This window comes from Puma concolor, chromosome D1, assembly GCF_028749965.1.
Source record: "Puma concolor isolate L17-30 chromosome D1, mPumCon1.1.hap2, whole genome shotgun sequence".
Taxonomy (NCBI): Eukaryota; Metazoa; Chordata; class Mammalia; order Carnivora; family Felidae; genus Puma; species Puma concolor.
Genome location: NC_141676.1, coordinates 87,946,792 through 87,965,523, shown reverse-complemented (window position 1 = coordinate 87,965,523; position 18,732 = coordinate 87,946,792). Strand labels below are relative to the sequence as shown.

Genomic DNA, 18,732 nt, shown 5'->3' with positions numbered 1-18,732 from the left:
GAGACTCCAGAATTGGACCCACAAAAATATGGCCAACTCATCTTTGACAAAGCAAGAAAGAATATCCAATGGAAAAAAGACAGTCTCTTTAACAAATGGTGCTGGGAGAACTGGACAGCAACCTGCAGAAGAATGAAACTAGACCACTTTCTTACACCATTCACAAAAATAAACTCCAAAAGGATAAAGGACCTGAATTTGAGACAGGAAACTATCAAAACCCTAGAGGAGAAAGCAGGAAAAAAAAAAAAAAAACTTTGACCTCAGCTGCAGCAATTTCTTACTTGACACATCTCCAAAGGTAAGGGAATTAAAAGCAAAAATAAACTATTGAGACCTCATGAAGATAAAAAGCTTCTGCACTGCAAAAGGAAACAATCAACAAAACTAAAAGGCAACCAACAGAATGGGAAAAAATCTTTGCAAATGACATATTGGGCAAAGGGCTAGTATCCAAAATCTATAAAGAACTCACCAAACTCCACACCTGAAAAACAAATAATCCAGTGAAGAAATGGACAGAAAACACTAATAGACATTTCTCTAAAGAAGACATCCAGATGGCCAACATGCACATGAAAAGATGCTCAACATCACTCCTCATCAGGGAAATACAAATAAATAATTGTTTTAACATTTATTCATTTTTGAGAGACAGAGAGAGACAGAGCATGATTGGGGAAGGGGCAGAGAGAGGAAGACACAAAATATGAAGTAGTATCCAGGCTCCGAGCTGTCAGCACAAAGCCTGACGCAGGGCTTGAACCCACGAACCGTGAGATTATGACCTGATCTGAAGTCGGACACTCAACCAACTAGCCACCCAGCACCCCCCTCACCAAAAAAAAAAAAAAAAAAAAAAAAAAAAAAAATTAAAGTCATAAGACTCAGATGCCAACCTGTAACTCTCAAGTCTAAACTCCTCCAACTTTCCTCCCCAATGTTCTTTAGTTAAATCTCATAATACTCTATGAGGTCAGTTAGTAGTGTCTGATGGTAGACATCCAGAAGAGAGAAATACACTTCCAGTCCAATTTTACTTCCCAAATTTGTAAAAAGTGAGGCAACATATAGTAATAAAAATGATTATTATAATTGCTCCATACATTTCCCAGGTACTGTGTTGTGTCCTATATGCACATTTTCTAACTTAACCTTCAAAAGAAGCTTATAAGTTAAATGTCTTTATCATTAGCATTTATGACTAAGGAATCAGACCTGGACAGGTTAATTAATCTGTGTATGATGGCCTATGAGTTCACAGAAAGTGAGTTTTAGGTCTTCTATGGCTCCAGACTCCATGCTTTGAACTATCTCTATTTGATTTCTTTGTATTTTTAAACCACAAAGGTGCATACCAATATGAATAAGCACATGATTGCTGCTCTATTCTTATAATTTTACTCATTCTACTAGATGTGTGGTGAACTAGACATTCTCTCTTCTCCATGAAGGCTCACTGGGATCCATGGAGGAAAGTTACTCAAACTCCTATTACATTTGTAGTAGTGGCATGGGTCTGAATTTATAAAGTGGTTTCCCTGTCCACTATCACAACCAACTTAGGAAGGTGTGGGGCAAGCGGGGCAAGTGTTATCAATTTCATTTTCTGAGTGGAGACTGTGGGACTCACAGAATGTGCTAAGCACCCAAGTTAGTGGAGAGTGCAGTCCCCTGGCTGCAGGGCTACTGGTCTTTCTGCTTTTTTTCGCTTCAATAAGATAAAACATTTACTTTTAAAGTTATCACAGCCTAAATCGTATGAACCTTTTTTCTTAAATATTGGACTGCTTCCACTCCCAGTTCCTTAAAATAATCAAACAATAGCAACAGCAATCAAAAACCAGTTCAGAATGCTTTAGACACAGAATCTCTTATGTTTATATCTTTATGCACAGAATGTCTTATAAACCCATTTGGTGTGACCTAGCCTGTAATAGAATGCTTTCAACAGAGAGACACACTGGAAGGAGGCCTTAACTGACTACTTAGAAGACCAAATTCATGACTTAAAGACCTAATGATTCAGTCTCATCAATCTTTATTGCCAAAAAGTGCTTATTGATGGTCTCCTATATTCTACACCATCAGCTGGGAACTTAATAGCTGGCTGACCTTGGACAAGTCATTTAACTTTTCCAGACCTTAATTCTATCATCTGAAGAATAGACTTAATAATGCTCCTTTCCCTACCTCAAATAGTTATTGTAAGAGTAAAACTAAATCATGACTATCAAGTGGTGATATAAACAAATGAATTTCTGTATTTATATGATGCATTGTTTTTTTAAGCTCCCAAAAATGTTTGTGAATATATTGGCAAATGAAGAATGCACTTTTCTACATGCCCCAGGAGTAACTGAAAACAATGTTGGAAAAATTCCATCATAGACCTGAGGTGTGTTGGATGAAGGGCAGGGCAAGAGGGAAGTCACTGTGTCCTATCTGTCTTTTTCTTGCTGGGTAGAGAAGGCTGCCTTTGGCAGAATTTAGCCACTCATTTTTGCTCTTGGAACTGCTCGCTCTGAATGGTGTGATTTCTGTGGCATTTTCGTCTTTTTCTTTCTCTTTCTGGCAAAGACTCTTTGAAATATTATTTTTGCTTCCTCGATGGCAGGGCTGTATAATTGATAGCCTCTCTGGGTTGCTGGAGCTGTGCATTTAAACCATGCTTGCCTTGGCTCCAACGCCTCAGAGTTCATTACTTTTTGAAAAGCTGCACGTCTGTTTGTGTTCAGATTATTGTTGCTCTGGAGAGGGAGGTTATTGTCAGGCAGGAAGATGAGTGTGGAGAAGAATTCATGATAATCAAATTCTCTTTTCTCTTTAGATGAATATTTCTGGGTAACAGGACTTCACATTTATCTGATATGGCTGTTCTGAACCAGGGGACCAAGGACCTTCACTTTTCCCCTGCAGCATGCTGGAGGGAGCTCAGCAATATTCAGTCCTGGGATGTGGGAGGCTGCTGCTTTGCAAATAAAGTGGGTAATAAAAATGCCCAGCTCTGGTACTAGAGAATGATTTAATGCAGAATATATACATGTGATATTTTTAATTAAAGGTGTGGAGTATACGTGGTTCTCTGTGACAGTGTGGGTGGAGGGCACATGTCCTTTCCACTTGAGTCTGTGATCTTCTCTCAACTCTTCAATGATCATCACATCATTCTCAGTCCCTGTATCTCTTTTTGCCACACAGGTCTGCATACACTATTATCACTCATGTATGCCCACACCTTGTGTCCTACTCTCTGCCTTGTACCGGGTCCATAACCATTAGATTTTATAAAGTCAACCAAGGTTGTGTAAATTTAGAATATACCAGAACATTGTATTTATGGCAGATGAAGAATAATTCCTCCCTTTCCCATGGATGGAGATGCAAAAACAGAGTTCTTAGAGTGGTTGTGGGAGATATTACTGAGAACTTTTAGCTGGGATTCTGCCATTCTCTGTCCCTTCCTTTGCAGCCTGAAAAAAAGAAATTGTACCCGATTCTTTAAGACTGAAATGAATTGCCTTCTTTGAGAAGCCACCCTTAAATATTTCCACATCCCAGCCCAGCCCATCTTAAGAAAGTTGCTGGGTTCTCCCCTTGAACTTTCAAAAAATGTATTTGTAACATGACTGCAGCATTCCTGTCACTGTTTTGTGATTATCCATATCTCATAGGTGTTCCCTTTGCCCCCATTGCATCCCTTGAGGTTTGGATCCAGGTTTTTAAAATTTATTTCCATTTCATCACCATCTAGTGAGGTCCTGACATATGCTTAACACTAAAGAAAGATTCATTGAATAAATCCATGAAAGGATTTTGCGTGATCAAAGCATATTCAGATTTTTCCCTCCAGTTAAGTGTTACTGTATGCAGAAGAGAATCTGTGTAGTGTGCAGAAGGCTTGCTCATTCATCTGTCCTTGGAAAACTCACATAACTTCTCATTCCAGAAGGAGAGGTAGTCAGGTACAGTGCCTCAGGTGGGGCTATTTGCACAAGGTTAGGTGATAAAAAGTAGGCATTTTTAAAAGATTTTTTTTTTTTACATTTTGGTCAGTTAGATAGAATAAGTCTTTAAAGAAAGGAAAACACATAGAAAAAAATCAGTTTCAAAAGGATTTTTCATCTCTATAGGAGATGAAACACTTTTAAGTTGAAGGCAGTTTCTTTCCCTTTTACAATATAACAAGTAGAAGATATTGTCACATCTTGTCATTTGAAGGGTGTAAAACTGGGTTATATAAGTGACAAAGGATATCATGCATATGCTGGTGTTTTGCAAATAATAAATATTTGAGGGATTCCTCAGTATATATACCACAGGACTTTCTAAATAAGACACCAAGGGGTAGATTTTCTCCAAGGTTTATTCTTGAAAAGGGCTATTATATCTGTATCCTCCTTAGTATTCTGGGAGTGGGGAAAGCTTTTAGCCTCTCTGAATCCTAGTCAAGTATATGAGCCTAAGTTTTATTGTTTCTTTGTTACTCAACCTTCTCTTGATGCATTCCATACTAGATTGTGTGGATTATTACAGCCTAAAGCTCAGCAAAGTGGAGGTGATTATCAGAATTTGAAATGCTGTGACATTTTGCTGCCAAAAAGTAATTGATTTATTAGAGACATTACAATACATGCATGATTCAACATAAGAGGTTTCTTTGAAATTGTTCAGTATCAAATCCTGTGGGAGACTATTTGCTTTCAGCACCACGGACAGAAACTCTCTTTCATTCAGATTCAGTTGGCCTTGTACAAGTAAATATTAGAGCTCAACAGTAGCACTCCAATCTAGTGGCCACAGTATGATTCAATTTAATAGCTTTAACAATTTCAGCTGGCGAGTACCAGAACATTAATACATTGTTTTGCACTTACGTTGCCACAAAGTGGAACAAGAGGACAGGATCGGATGACTTTATAATACATTATTATGATTACTATCATTACTGTTGCTAAAACTAAGGATAATATTTTACAAAAAATCAGATCAAATATAGAACATTTCAGAAGATGTTTGATGTTTCCTAACAAGCAAATTCTTCGTAATTCTGTACTTCAAAACTTTATGCAAGGAGCCATAATTGAGTTCAGTGGTTCCACACCTGAGCAATGAACCGAACAGACTAACAAAATGCCTAAAGCTAATGAAAATCTTGTTGTTGAAAGCAAAGAAGCCCCAGTGGGGCATGGGGTAAAATACTGGGAAGATTAGGATCTCTGCCTTAATGGCTGTGAAATAATGTATTTATCCTGACTAGGTAAACCTCCTGCTAATTCCCAATTGCTTCAGGCAACTGTCCAAAAACTTTTAAAATAGAGACACAGTTTTAATCCAGGATACTATTTGCTTCTTTATTTACTGTTTATTGAATATAAACCTTCCAAAGCAACGATATTACTCCTTACACAACATGACAAGAGAAATGAAAACTAATAATGGAGGAATATGGGGGTTTTGCTGAATCATTCACATTAAACCGGTTTATACAATATATACCTATGTTGATGCCTGAATTAAAAATATTTATATGACATAAGATGATGTAAGGCTTAAATAACTTAGATAATATAGGTAAACTCCGGATCATTAGGATAGTATCACTCGATTGTGGTCTCAGGGATAAACACACATGTGGCTTATGCTTATCACTTGTTTGACACAAAGAGGGTGGTGATAAAATTTAATATTATGTAAGTTACTTTCTTTTGCTTTGTTATCCAGAAAAGGTCCAATATTTACTTCTTACATAAAAAAGCATCTGTATAACTAAACAGTATTCCCATTTTGCCATTTCTGTCAGGAAGCTCAAAAAGAAAGGTAAAGCTTAACATCAAAGTTTATGTTCACGTTTATCATTGCATTTGAGGTATTTTCCCTTTTTTTCCCTTACCTTATGGATGTGCTCTTTCATTTTGTATTTTTATTGTAAGGTGCCTCAGATTTATTGTGGAAATAGTGGAATATAAATAATTACACATAACCACACACACACACACACACACACACATATATAGTATATATAATTTAACTTAATTTATTATTGTCTTAAACATGCCCTTGACACTTGACCACTTGTGCTTTATATAGATATGGAATATTTGTCCACTTTAAAAATTGAGGGTGGGGGAGGAATGCTCATTATTTATCCATCAAGAAAGCATGATGTAGAAGGGAATTAACAGTTAAATTAAAAGAATAAGAATTTCACAAATGTAGATCAGGCCATCTAAGAGACGGAAGATTTTTATTCAGAACAAAAATGTTTTTAAATATTATGGTAATATGTATGTTCTGATAATTGAACATTTAACTTGTCAATTGGATTAATGAATTCAAAGCAAAGAAAACCTTGGGCATTTCAGTCATTCAGTTCAAACAATTATATTAATTAAGTAAGCTGAATTTGCTTTTTGTTCCTGATTTTATTCATTTGCCATCCATTTGTTGAGTACCTGTTACGTTTCAGGCACTCAGTACTGTCTGGGCATTCAAAGATAAAAGAGAATTGCTATTCTCAGAGTTTTCAGGAAGCTCCACTGTCTATTAACATCTGATACAGTGAACTGTCCTAGGATGCTAGAGAAACAAAAAAAGAGGGTCAATACTGAACTGGTTTAAGGTGGTGTGGAATCAGGGAAGGCTTCCAAATCTGAGTCTTGATTTAAAGGGCTAAGAAGAGTTGGCTGTATGAAGATTGATAGTCTGCCAATTGAAGGAATCAGAATGGATGCACAAGAGAGAATTCTGGTAAAAGGTGGATGGGACAAACATCCAAATCCAGCTTATAGATAATGGTTGAAAGATAGGTGTGGGAGGGCAAAGGATGTGAGTATATATTCATGTATGCCTATGTGTGTGTGAGAGAGAGAGAGAGACTAAGGTTGGGTGAGGATCAGATTGGAGATGTGTAAATGCACCAGTGCTGAAGGTCTTTAGTTAATATACTCAGCTAAGGATTTTAGATACTGCTAACCTGAATGAAAAGTAAATAGGTTTTAATATTATAAGAAAATGAGGGGTGTCTGGGTGGCTCAGTCAGTTAAGTGCCTGACTTTGGCTTAGGTCATGATCTCATGGTTTGTGAGTTCCAGCCCCAAATCAAGCTCTCTGCTGTCAGCACAGAGCCTGCTTCCAGGTTCTCTGTCTCCCTCTCTCTCTGTCCCTCCCCCACTCTCTCCCTCACTCTCTCTCAAAAATAAGTAAGCATTACAAAAATATAAGCAGATGAGATTTGCATTTTTGAAAAGATAATCCCAAGTCATTTTGGAAGATGGTTTGGAGAGGGGACAAAACTGGCACACTCAAACTATAGTAATTTCAGGGGAGCAGTGAGAATGGCCTAAATTAAGGTAGTTAGCCATGATGATAAAGGAGATATAGCTGAATGATTTTTCATCTGTGAGAATCCATGGGACTTGGTGACTGATTGGTACGGGGTATAAGGAAACTGAAGAAGAATGGGATAGTGTCTTGACTGAGGAATTGTATAGCATAGTGGTTTAGCATGTGACCTCTAAAAGCAGAATGGCTATTTATTTAATTATTTAAGAGAGAGACCATGAATGAGAGTAGGGGGAGAGGGTCAGGGGAGAGAGAGAAAGAGAGAGAGAGAGAGAGAGAGAGAGAGAGAGAGAGAGAGAATCCCAAGCAGTCTCCATGCTCAGTGCAGAGTTCAACTCAGGGCTCAATCTCACAGCACTGGCATCATGATCTGATCCAAAATCAAGAGTTGCATGCTCAACTGACTGAGCCACCCAGGCACCCCAGAAAAATGGCTGTTTTAAGATCTGGCTGTTTTATCATGACATGTGGTTTCAGTTTCTTCAGCTGAAAATGGGAAATGTTAATAATTACAGTAGTGTAATGTTACATGTACTTTCAGAAAGTTATTGGAAAATCTGACACTTCCTGGACTCTCTTTAAAAGCTCATGGACACCAGTTTAGAGCTGTTGGACTCTAAACAGCTGTTTAGAGCTGTTTAGTCCCTCTAAAAGAGGGACTTCTTGGGTTTGGTGGGAAAAGTGGTTCCTTCAGTATGGGACTTCACATTCACTTTATATCATGTATTCACAGAACAATACATTTTTATATAATCTGTGAAGATGAAAGAGGATAATAACATCCTTAAAGGGGATATAATAATCCAATAGAGAGATGTTGGAGGTGATTAGCAAGGGTATTTGAAAGGCAGAGAGAAGTCAATAGTCATGTTAAGTCAAACACAACTTTTAAACAAGCTACTAGGGGCACCTGGATGGCTCTGTCTGTTAAGCATCCAACTTCGGCTCAAGCCATGATCTTGCAGTTTGTGAATTCGAGCCCCACGTTGTGCTCTGTGCCGACAGTGCAGAGCCTGGAGCCTGCTTCGGATTCTGTGTCATTCTCTTTCTCTCTCAAAAATAAATAAACATTAAACAATTTTAGAAAACTACTAGTTACTGATAGAGAATTATTAAAGGAAGATATTAGCCAAGAGGTAAAGCAGACAGCTTCAAAGGAACAAGGAAAATGGGGTGAAAATTGTTTTAAGTCCTTAAAAGAAAAGGACAAATGATAGAGTTTTTATGCAATTTAACAGCTTTCCCTATATAAGTAATTCTGGTCTGTCCTTGATTCCAGAACTGCAAGCTCATAGGTTCACAAGCTCACAATAGAAAACAAAACAAAACAACTCTCTCAGAATTTTCTATACTTTGTGTCCTAGACACTTGGACACAAATCCAAGGACCTGAGTTACTAATCTCCATGTCTGATACCTGTACAGTCACCATAGTTGGTAGTTCATCTCCCCATCTCCATTCCACTTATCCTTAATGGATGAAAATTTTAAATCTTATAAGGTTGTGCCGTCAGGTTGCCTCTCCATTGTTTTATGCTGCTACCAGACCCAGGCAAACATGGGCCTCTTCTTGGGTAAAGTAGAAGAAAAAAGTGAAGAAAAGAATGAGCAGAGAGGAGAAGGAAAAAATGATAAAATTCATTCAGCACTCTATGGATATGATTAATCATTCAACACTATCAATTAAGGCTACTTATTTTACTCGAGGATCACAGAAAAAGTTACAAAAAAGTGTAAGGTAAGGTAAGCTATTCTTCTAAGGACACCAGGAATCTCTTACTGTCAGATCCGTTGATATCTTTTCAGTATTTTCTCTGCTGACATTGCTTCAGTTGCTGCCCCTCTCCTTGATATTCTTTCTTTCCCAGGTTTTCATGAAACCACTGTCTCCTGACTTTCATCCAGCTCTGACTCACTCTGTCTCAGTTTCCTTTGTTTGATAACCTAGATACTTCTCACAACTCACAAATCTGGAATTCCTCTGGATTCTAACTTTGAGTCTTTTCCCTTCCAGTCTTTCTCAGGTGATGCTACTCAATCATGGCATTAGCACAGAGGTATTGATTTGGGCAGTCCTTAAGGTGTGCTCTATCTCATCTCTTTCTAAATTCTCAAATGATTTCAGGCTATCTAGTGAGCATATTAACTTGTATGTCCTGCAAACAGCTTGAACTCCACATATTTCAAACTGTTCTTATTATCTTTTGTACGTAACTGGGTTCTTGGTTTCAATCAACAGAGATTGATTAAGGTTGACTTAACAAAAATGGAATTGATTACAAGTATATTGTATAACTAATGGAATTGATAGAGGGTTGATTCAAAAAAAGGGAAAGAGGTCAATATACACATACAACAATCAGTGAAGGAAGAGTCTCCCAGGGCATTAGAGCCATTGCAGCTAACAAGGGCACCATTATTGGCACTATCATGGAACTTCTGATGTGTCTGAGCATTAGACATCCCAAAGGGAATAAATTCCAAACTGTCCCTGCCTCTTTTCTTCACTTGCTAAAGGCAGAGTCCTTGATAAGAGCATGCAATAGACAGAGACCAGTTGATATGCCCATTCTCCAGCTACAAGAGTGTAAAAGCACAACTCTTTGACCTTATCAGATTTTATAGTGGACTCACACTATATAGGGTTTCTTAAATATAGAAAAAGGGTAGAGATTCTGGGTAGTATTTTTAAAGAAAGACAAATTCCCACTGCATATTCTATGTAAGTCTTCTCTACAAGTGGTACTTCTCATCTCAGCAAATGACAACAACGTACAGTCAACCAAGCTAGAACCTCAGTATAACCTGTATTTTTTTTTCTTTTTTTATGGTATAATCTATTTGTTGGTGCTGATTATGTAAGTCACCAAGTGTTACAAATCCATCTACCAGATATTCCTTAACTCTTTTGCATGCTACCCTTTCCCCTCTTAGATCGACCCTATCCATGCCATTTTTTTTTAAAGAATACCTTTAATACTTTTGGGCATTAATAATAAGGTTAAGGATGTTATGGGTGTGGGTTCCAGCATCATACCACCTGGGTAAAAATCATACTTCTGCCACTCACTAGCTGAGTGACCTTATGCATTTTACCTAACCTTGCTCTGTGTCATATGTAAAATAAAGTTTTAATAATAACTGCCACATGGAGTTGATGCAAGGATTAATTGAGGTCGTGTTTTTAAAGTATTTTGAATGCTCACAAACAATAGGCATCAGTAAAGGTAACACTAAAAGTGAAAAGTAGTGGTAGTGGGTGAGGTGGTGAAGATGCTAATATGGTGATAGTAGGAGTAGAAACTACCTCTCATCAGTACTTTCTAGAATATGCAGTCTATATTGCTGATAGCATTATCCTTACAAAACATTAATTTGATTTTGTTACTCTCCTGCTTAGAATTTTCTGATAGTTCCCATTTCCTGAGATAAAAAACACTCTTTCATGAGGCATATGAGCTCCTGCAAAATGGGATCCCAGATTATCTTTCTGCCACTGCCTTCTACCACTCATCACTATCCATGTTGCAGAAGGGGAACATAGACCAACTCACTCCCCAGCATTTCAGACTTGTTACTTCTAACTTTCACACATGCTATTTTTACTTCCTGTAACACTTTCCTTTGTACCCTTACAGCTTCCACATTTCCTGTATGACCAAAGCACACATTTTAGCTTACTTCCCCCTGCTTGTGTTCCCATCATACTTGACACATGCATCTCATATGGTGGCACTGTATAGTATTTGTTGCATGTATCATCAACTTCTTCACTCACTGAGGTGCCCTTGCACTGAATGCTCCTGCTCTATTCATTTCCATCTCTGTTATGTGGGACTGGCACATAGTAGGTGCTCATGGAATGGTTATTCAACTGTTGCATTAATGAACACATTTGTAATGACTCTGAGGACATAGAGGAGACCAGGGAGAGGTGCACCAACTTGTTCCAGATGAGCACACCTGTCTCACTGGCTACATTTGGCAGGGAAGTGAACAGACAAAGTATTTGAGGGCCTTGACTCCTGAATGTATGCTTTAATCATTTCCAGTTTGTGCTTGGCACAAGCCACCTTGCTAGAGATGTTAACAGAATACCGGGAACGCATAGCCCTTTTTTTCTGAAGGAATTTTCATTCCAATAGAAACTGTAGATTAGTGGACATCATACTTATAAGACTCTGGAGCCAAATTTGCAATCACTGTTATGGGGAAGAGCCCAAGGACTGTGCATTTATTAGTACAATATTTTAAATAAAAAATTACTACCCTTCCAAAGACAGGTGCCATTTGAAAAGCTCCATGTTCCTTGAAAGAACCAGGACAAGCATATTTTCTCTAGATCAAAGAAGTTGTAGAAACTTTAGATCCCCTCCATTCAAAATAAAATAAAATCACAAACCCACAATCAGGCTAACTGCTACTTTCTTTATTGTCTTTGAAAACGAAGAACACTATTGGATGAGACTAGAAATAATTGTTCAGAGATAATTTTCACAAAATTTAATTATGGAAAAACAATAACTTTATAAAAAGTGAGTGAATACCCTTTCCATTCCTAAAATATGCCACAATACCCTGAAAGCATTCCCATGTAATATTAAGTTCTGGAGACCAGGACTAGGAAATTACTGGTGTAAAATGCTTCAATCCCAGACACTGTGCTTTAATTCAAATATGAAGGATTTCAGTGTGTACTTGGAAATTATAAATCATTATCTAAGAAACAAACGAATGCACAAGAGCAAAGGTATGACACACTGACTGCCCTATAACCGTATAGTCAGGGCAAATAGCAGCAAGTTCTCCATTGCCAAATAGCAACTGTTTTTGCTTTAGAATATGATGCCTACACCCCTTTAACCTCCTGTGCTGCCAGCACCCCTACCTTATGAGTGACTTGATGAATGTTACTTATGTGGAAAATTGTTTGATCTCAGCATCTCCTGTACATTTATTTGAACTAAAATAAGGAAGGTAGTTATTCTGCATTTAAAATATTTTATTTTCGCTTTGAAAGGACTGGGTTTAAGGGTATCCATGGCTCTTCTTGCCTCATATCCTGTTTCCACCAACAGAAAAGGAAATTCCACCAAAATGTTTTTGTCCTTGCTAGGGCTAGAGAAAAGATTGCCTTCCTTAACTCCTACTTTGTTCTCTTGCAGAAGAAAGGGTGAGTCTGGGCTCATTAACCTGACCCATACATCACTGTTTACTATTTCCAAAGCAGAGTCCCTTCCCAAGCTCATTTTAGACTTGTCTTTGCCCAGGTTTACAGGGCACTTGCACTCCCTGTGTTCCTGCAGTATACAGACAAGTGGAACTCTTCTCTATTCAGCTTTCCCACCTTCTACTTGATAAGTAGATCAGATTGGTTTTAGGCAAAGAGTTGCTTTACCCAAAGAAAATGAAAACACTAATTCAAAAGGAGAGACACACCCCTATGTTTATTGCAGCATCACTTACAATAACCAAGATATGGAAGCAACCTAGGTGTCCATCAATAGATGGATGGGTAAAAAAGATGTGGTACATATACGCAATGGTATATTACCCAGCCATAAAAATAATGAGATCTTGACATTTGTGATAACAAGGATGGACCTAGAGGGTATTATGCTATGTGAAATAAATCAGATAGCAAAAGACAAATACCATATGATTTCACTTATATGTGGAAGTTAAAAAAAAAACAAAACAAATGAACAAACAAACAAAACAAAATTCTTAAATACAGAGAACAATCTGATGGTTGCCAGAGGAGAGGTGAGTGGAAGGATGGACCAAATAAAGAGGATTAAGAGGTACAAACTTCCAGTTATAAAATAAGTAAGTGATGGGGCAAAAAAGTACAGTAGATTGAATATAATCGATAATATTGTAATAATGTATGGTGACTACACTTATCTGCTGAGCATTGAGTAACGTATAGAATTGTTGAATCACTGTGCTGTACACTTGAAACTAACATTGCATTGTGTATCAGCTACATCTCAGTAAAAACAGGGGAAACGGGAAGTTTTTCTTCCTACAGGCCCTACCACACCCCCAGTCCTCCTGATCTGACAGTAAGACTGGTTAGACCTTTGATCCCAACTGAAGCTTTGCTCCATCCTCCAATTGTTAGTACCTGCAAGGAAGAACCACAGAAGGATTAGCAAACTAACATTTCATTGCTGCATTTTTTGAACGTGTGCTATTTGTAAAGCCACCACCTGAATTTGATGAAGAGTTAGCTACAGGTAGTTTTATGGCAGAATATTCAGTTATAAGCAGTTGATCTTCAGTCAGGTTAACACAACATTATTAATGTACTGTGTCACCGTGAACCTAAGCTACACGTTGTCTGGTCAGATTTTGCAGTTTAAGAGACAGCATTCTTATGAAACTGTATGGTTGTGCTTTGTGTTTTCAGCTCATCTTTTTTTGTTGTTTTAATTTCTGTTGATTTGGATTATGATTATACTCTGCCTCAGCACTCCAGATTCTTTTGCTGAGACTGTTTATACATTGTGACAGCCTTATGATGGTATCTGATCTGTTATTCTCCTAGTTCTGATAAAAAAAGTCTCCTGTCTGTGTTCAGCATTATATAAATAGAAGAATTTTCTAGTAAAAATGGGAAACAAAACAAAAAACTCTAAGTATTTCTTGTCAGAAGTCTTTCCATGCTTAAACATCAAATTTCCTCTCTTATGGTCTTTACTCTCACACCCTCCCCAGTATCTGTATATGTATATATACATGTGTATGTAAGTCTGCATGGGTGTAGACGGGCATGTATATGAACAAACATATGTGTCTACAGTTTTTGCAAAAGAAATCAAACCTTTTGTTTTTCCCTTTAATGGTCTCTTCTCACTTTTCTTTCTCTAGAGAGGAAGTTGTCTTTCATCAGAGCATCGAGCTGAAATAAGCTCTGTATTTATAATGCACGTAGAGTTTTTCCAGTGCTTGTCTAATGAGAAACGATACCCAAAATTAGAGCTTGCTGCCTTCCAATTATCCCATTGCATATGATTTTGTTATAGCACAAATAGTTATTTTCTTCCTTCCCCAATAGCTACATAAATGGGCCATGGTAATCTACTCCAAACAAATGGCCAGGCATTATTATTTTTGCTGTATATAGAAAAAAAAAAAAAAAAGAAAAAAGAAACCCAAAAACCAAAAAACAAAACAAAAACAAAAACAAAAATCTACTCCATTGTTATTGAAGAAGAAGAAGAAGAATCATCTCTTGTTAGTGTCTGCTGGTCACAAACACCAAAGGAGGGTTGGAAATTAGTTCTCCAAGAGCACAGCTTTTCTATAATCTGGGAGAGAGCCTAGGACAGGATAACAAGGGGCTGCAGGGCTTTGTAGCATCAATTACTTTTACTTTATTTTGGAGTTTGGGTTTTCTAATGTTGACCCTGCTTTGTGCACAGGCAAATCATGGGTCAAGGCACTTAAAAGCAGACAGCTGCACTAGACTCAATTCATCCTAATCAAAAATAATGGCTGTGCTTGCCTATTAATCTCTTTGCCACCCAAGAAATTGAGAGATTAGGGGAAGTTGAAATCAAATGTAAAGTGTTCTGCTTTAGGATGATTGAAATCAATAAATCTCAGGCTTTGGGGAAGCCCAGTTGATTCCAGATTTACTAAAGACAGAAAGAAATAAATGCCAGCAGGAGCCTTTAGTGACCAGAACTTGACCACTGAGCTCTGCCGCAGCTCTCTCCTCACTGGGACCTCTTACGGAGGAGTATAAGTTTACCTTGATCCTATCTCATTATGTTGTTCTGCCTGTGAAAAGCAGAAATCATAGTAAGGGCATGATCAAGGAAATTGAAAAACAGAGCAGCCACAGTTGAAGGATCAGTCAGTAACCAGCAGACTCATCAATAAATTGGTTTGTGTTTTTCTAATAGCCCAGATCTCCTCTTGGGAAATCCCATCAAATCTCAGGTCACTCAGGCAGCCTCCTGTCTTTAGTTTGGCTCATGTATCATGGCTCCTGGAGAAACCTTCAGGCCACCTGAAATTCATGATGGCAGCAATGGATAGAGGCACCATCTCATCATCTGCATGGCTACTGCATTGGACAACTTATCTTTCCTGCAACTTTGGAATGTTTTGGTCTTCGGGCCATGGCATCCCCAGCTGTACTCCATATTCTCTTTGCCTTATTGATAGGAAAACACTTTCACAGAAACTGCCTAATTTTACTTTTACAAAAACTCTATCAGGCAAAGCAGTTATGATAATTTCTTTTTTTTTTTTTTTTAATTTTTTTTTTCAACGTTTATTTATTTTTGGGACAGAGAGAGACAGAGCATGAATGGGGGAAGGGCAGAGAGAGAGGGAGACACAGAATAGGAAACAGGCTCCAGGCTCTGAGCCATCAGCCCAGAGCCCGATGCGGGGCTCGAACTCACAGACCGTGAGATCATGACCTGGCTGAAGTCGGACGCTTAACCGACTGCGCCACCCAGGCGCCCCGATAATTTCAATTTTATACATGAAGCCAATAATCCTTGATACATCAACCCTTTGTTCCCCAGCCTGTACTGGGTCTAGGAGCCTTGTTGTTTCTTCCTGGTTCCAGTGCCCATTGCACTGCTACATTGGGTGCTCTTGGCTGCAGCTCCCTGTGACCTCATGCAAGAGGGTCTGAGTGCTTACATAATAGCTGGAATGTGCTTGCATTCATACTTTCAGAGAGGGGTGAGTGGTGGTGACAGGTGTGTGCACATGACTGCTCTCTTGACCCTATGTCTAGGAGAGCACTGTATGTCCTCTGATGCCAGGATCCGTTTAGGTGCCATCTCACAGCCTCCACTGTGTGTATCATGGAGTCAGAGCCTGTGGATCTGTGGCCTATCTAATCTTACCATGAAATTCCACAGGGAAATTTGCCACTGTGGGGACCTTTTCAGAGTTTTGCTTGTCTTTCCTTCATCCTCACTTGTAAGGAAGTTGCTCAGATGGTGTGAATTTTTTTTAAAGCTTGGGTGCCTTGAAAAAATAAAATGAAAAGTCTAGAAGTACATTCAGAAACACCATATCTGGTTTCTCTGTACATCCCCCCCCAACTTTATATTTTTCTTAGCTGATCTGTTTTAGTTAGTGCCAATATAGTGCTCCCCTCCCACACATCCCTTTAGGGTGAAATGCCTGCTCAGTGTGCTTCAGAAAGGCAGTATATTTTAGGCAGTCTGATAAAAGACTCTAATAGCCCCAGATTAATGCATTCATTCCTAGCCAATGGAAGGATTCATTACAGTGCTTAGGCTCAGGCTCCTCTCTGACGAATTTGCCCTGGGTAATGAGCCATTCAGCAGCTGCTACTCTGCACTGCTGGTAACCTGCAGAAGGGGGCAGTGAGATGTAACAGGCATAGGTAAAGTACAAAAGTGGAGGAAGTTTCTGGTACCTCCAGGTGGTCAGGGCAAGAGAGAGCAAGAGGGTGTTTGTTGACACAGCATCTGCATCTGGAGCTGGAACTGAGAAGTATCTAGTGGGGGATGTGCTGAGGAACGTGACAATGAATTTAGCACCACTGTGCCATTAAAGGCTGAGAAGTGAGGTTCATGGCAGACAACACATAACTCTGCTTTGAAAATGAACCCTGGGCAATTAGAAGGAGAGTGATATGTGGGAGAAGCTTTCAAACAATTGTAACTATCACAGAGTCGGAAAGTTAGGAGACATTCCAAGAGTTGGCTAGCCCAGTGATTTGGGGTGGGGGGGCAGATGTGATGGTGACTTAACCCTCCAGGGGACATTTGGCAGTGTCTCAAGACATTCTTGGTTGTTGAAACTTCTGGGGTCATGGGAGTGAGATGTTACTGGCATCTAGTGGGTAGACCAGGCATGTTGCTAAACATCCTACAATGCATAGGCGAGCACCACACAAAAAAGAAACATCCATCCCCAAATGTCAATAGTCCCAAGGCCAATAAACTCTGGCTAGCCTGACACCCTCCTGTTATGGTTGAGAAGGCTAAAGTATGGCAAACAGTGATGGCTCAGGGTGACATAGATGGAGAACTGAAGACTGAGAGGGGCAGAAGTCTGTGTCTTTTCTCTCTCAATGACATGCCCTCAGCCCTGGGAGGACTGCTTTCAAATTCTGCACTAAATACTTTTGGAAATAAAGTTGTTCCTTCTCCTCCTGGACTCCAGAGCACCCTTCCTAGCCCACATCTCCAGTATAGAAAATTCCATTGCCTACTTTTATGAACTCGTGCTGGTCCCTAGCCACTTTGGTCTAGGCAGATCTCTTTTGGGGGTTAGCTTATTATCTTTGTTATGCATTTTAGAAATGGATGGTGCTGCTGATAAAAATAGGAATTGCCAGAGGAGCTAGCACCAGACATTATGAGATGCTGTATGTGCAGTATTGTTGCAAACAGTTCCCCATGAGGGTGAAAAGGAGACCCTTTCCCATACACATAACTGTATCTCACAATTATTAAATATTGATTCATCTCAGCAGGGGCCTGTGCCTGATTTCAAATGAAGGCAAGTACATTAACTTGTGTTAATCTCATCTAGACCCATAGCATTGCACCCTTGTCAGTATCCGCTGACCCATGTTCTCTGATTGACACTGTAGATGGAAGCCGATTCCTATGCCAACCATTCTGATTCTAGAAATAAGCATATATGAGTTTATATCTGGAGTTATAGAATGTGTGGGGTGTGAGCACTAGAGCTTATTATAAGAAAAAAGAAGCCTACATGATGATGAATAGCAATTACAGGGAATTAGATTAGTATCAGTGTCTGGAGTAATGGTAAACATTTTCTGGTGCCGACGTTTGATGGCATTGGGGAGGTGGGGGGACTGGGGGATGATAGAAAGGAAGGGAGGCCAGAGATAAGAACAAATATGCAAGTCCATAGCGTGTGCTTAATGGAACTGAGATTTATTTTTCTGTGTGTCTTTTTAAGCCTCCAGATAGATCACAAAAAACACAGGCAGCCAGAAAAGAAATAGCCCAAATGTAATTTAAAGGACAGATTTTTAACTAATACTTCAGCTTGGAGACACCTGTCCTATGTTCCTTGAAGATGCCCAGCTCAGGGGAGGAGTATTAAAGTTACTGATTTATCTTCAGTAGCACAGACCTATTTTTAATTTATTGCCTGGTGACAGATTTTTTGTTTAGCTTTTCTGTGTTACTCAACACAACCTCAGTAAAAGAAGAGCAGCCCGTAGGCCATTGTTTCCTTTGATGCCCTCATGCCCTGGAAGAAGATATGGAACTTGGACTTCTCAAAAGCTTGTTGACATTTTCTCTGGCTTCCTGACAAGCAACAATTTTTGTAGTAGGAAATATGACTGCCCTGCCCGCTGATTCTTGATAAGTATAGCGTGTGTGTGTGTGTGTGTGTG

General features: G+C 38.9%; 1 protein-coding gene and 1 long non-coding RNA gene across 7 annotated transcripts in view; both read left to right on the top strand.

Annotated features, from left to right (window-relative positions):
• Window positions 1–18,732, top strand: part of NTM (neurotrimin) — a 949,272-nt gene that overhangs the window by 803,296 nt on the left and 127,244 nt on the right. The gene's annotated exons all lie outside the window — the stretch shown is intronic.
• LOC147576849 (uncharacterized) lies at window positions 869–3,076 on the top strand. The gene is made up of 2 exons (XR_015241202.1): window positions 869–2,398; window positions 2,831–3,076. It is a non-coding gene; the product is annotated as an uncharacterized LOC147576849 (long non-coding RNA).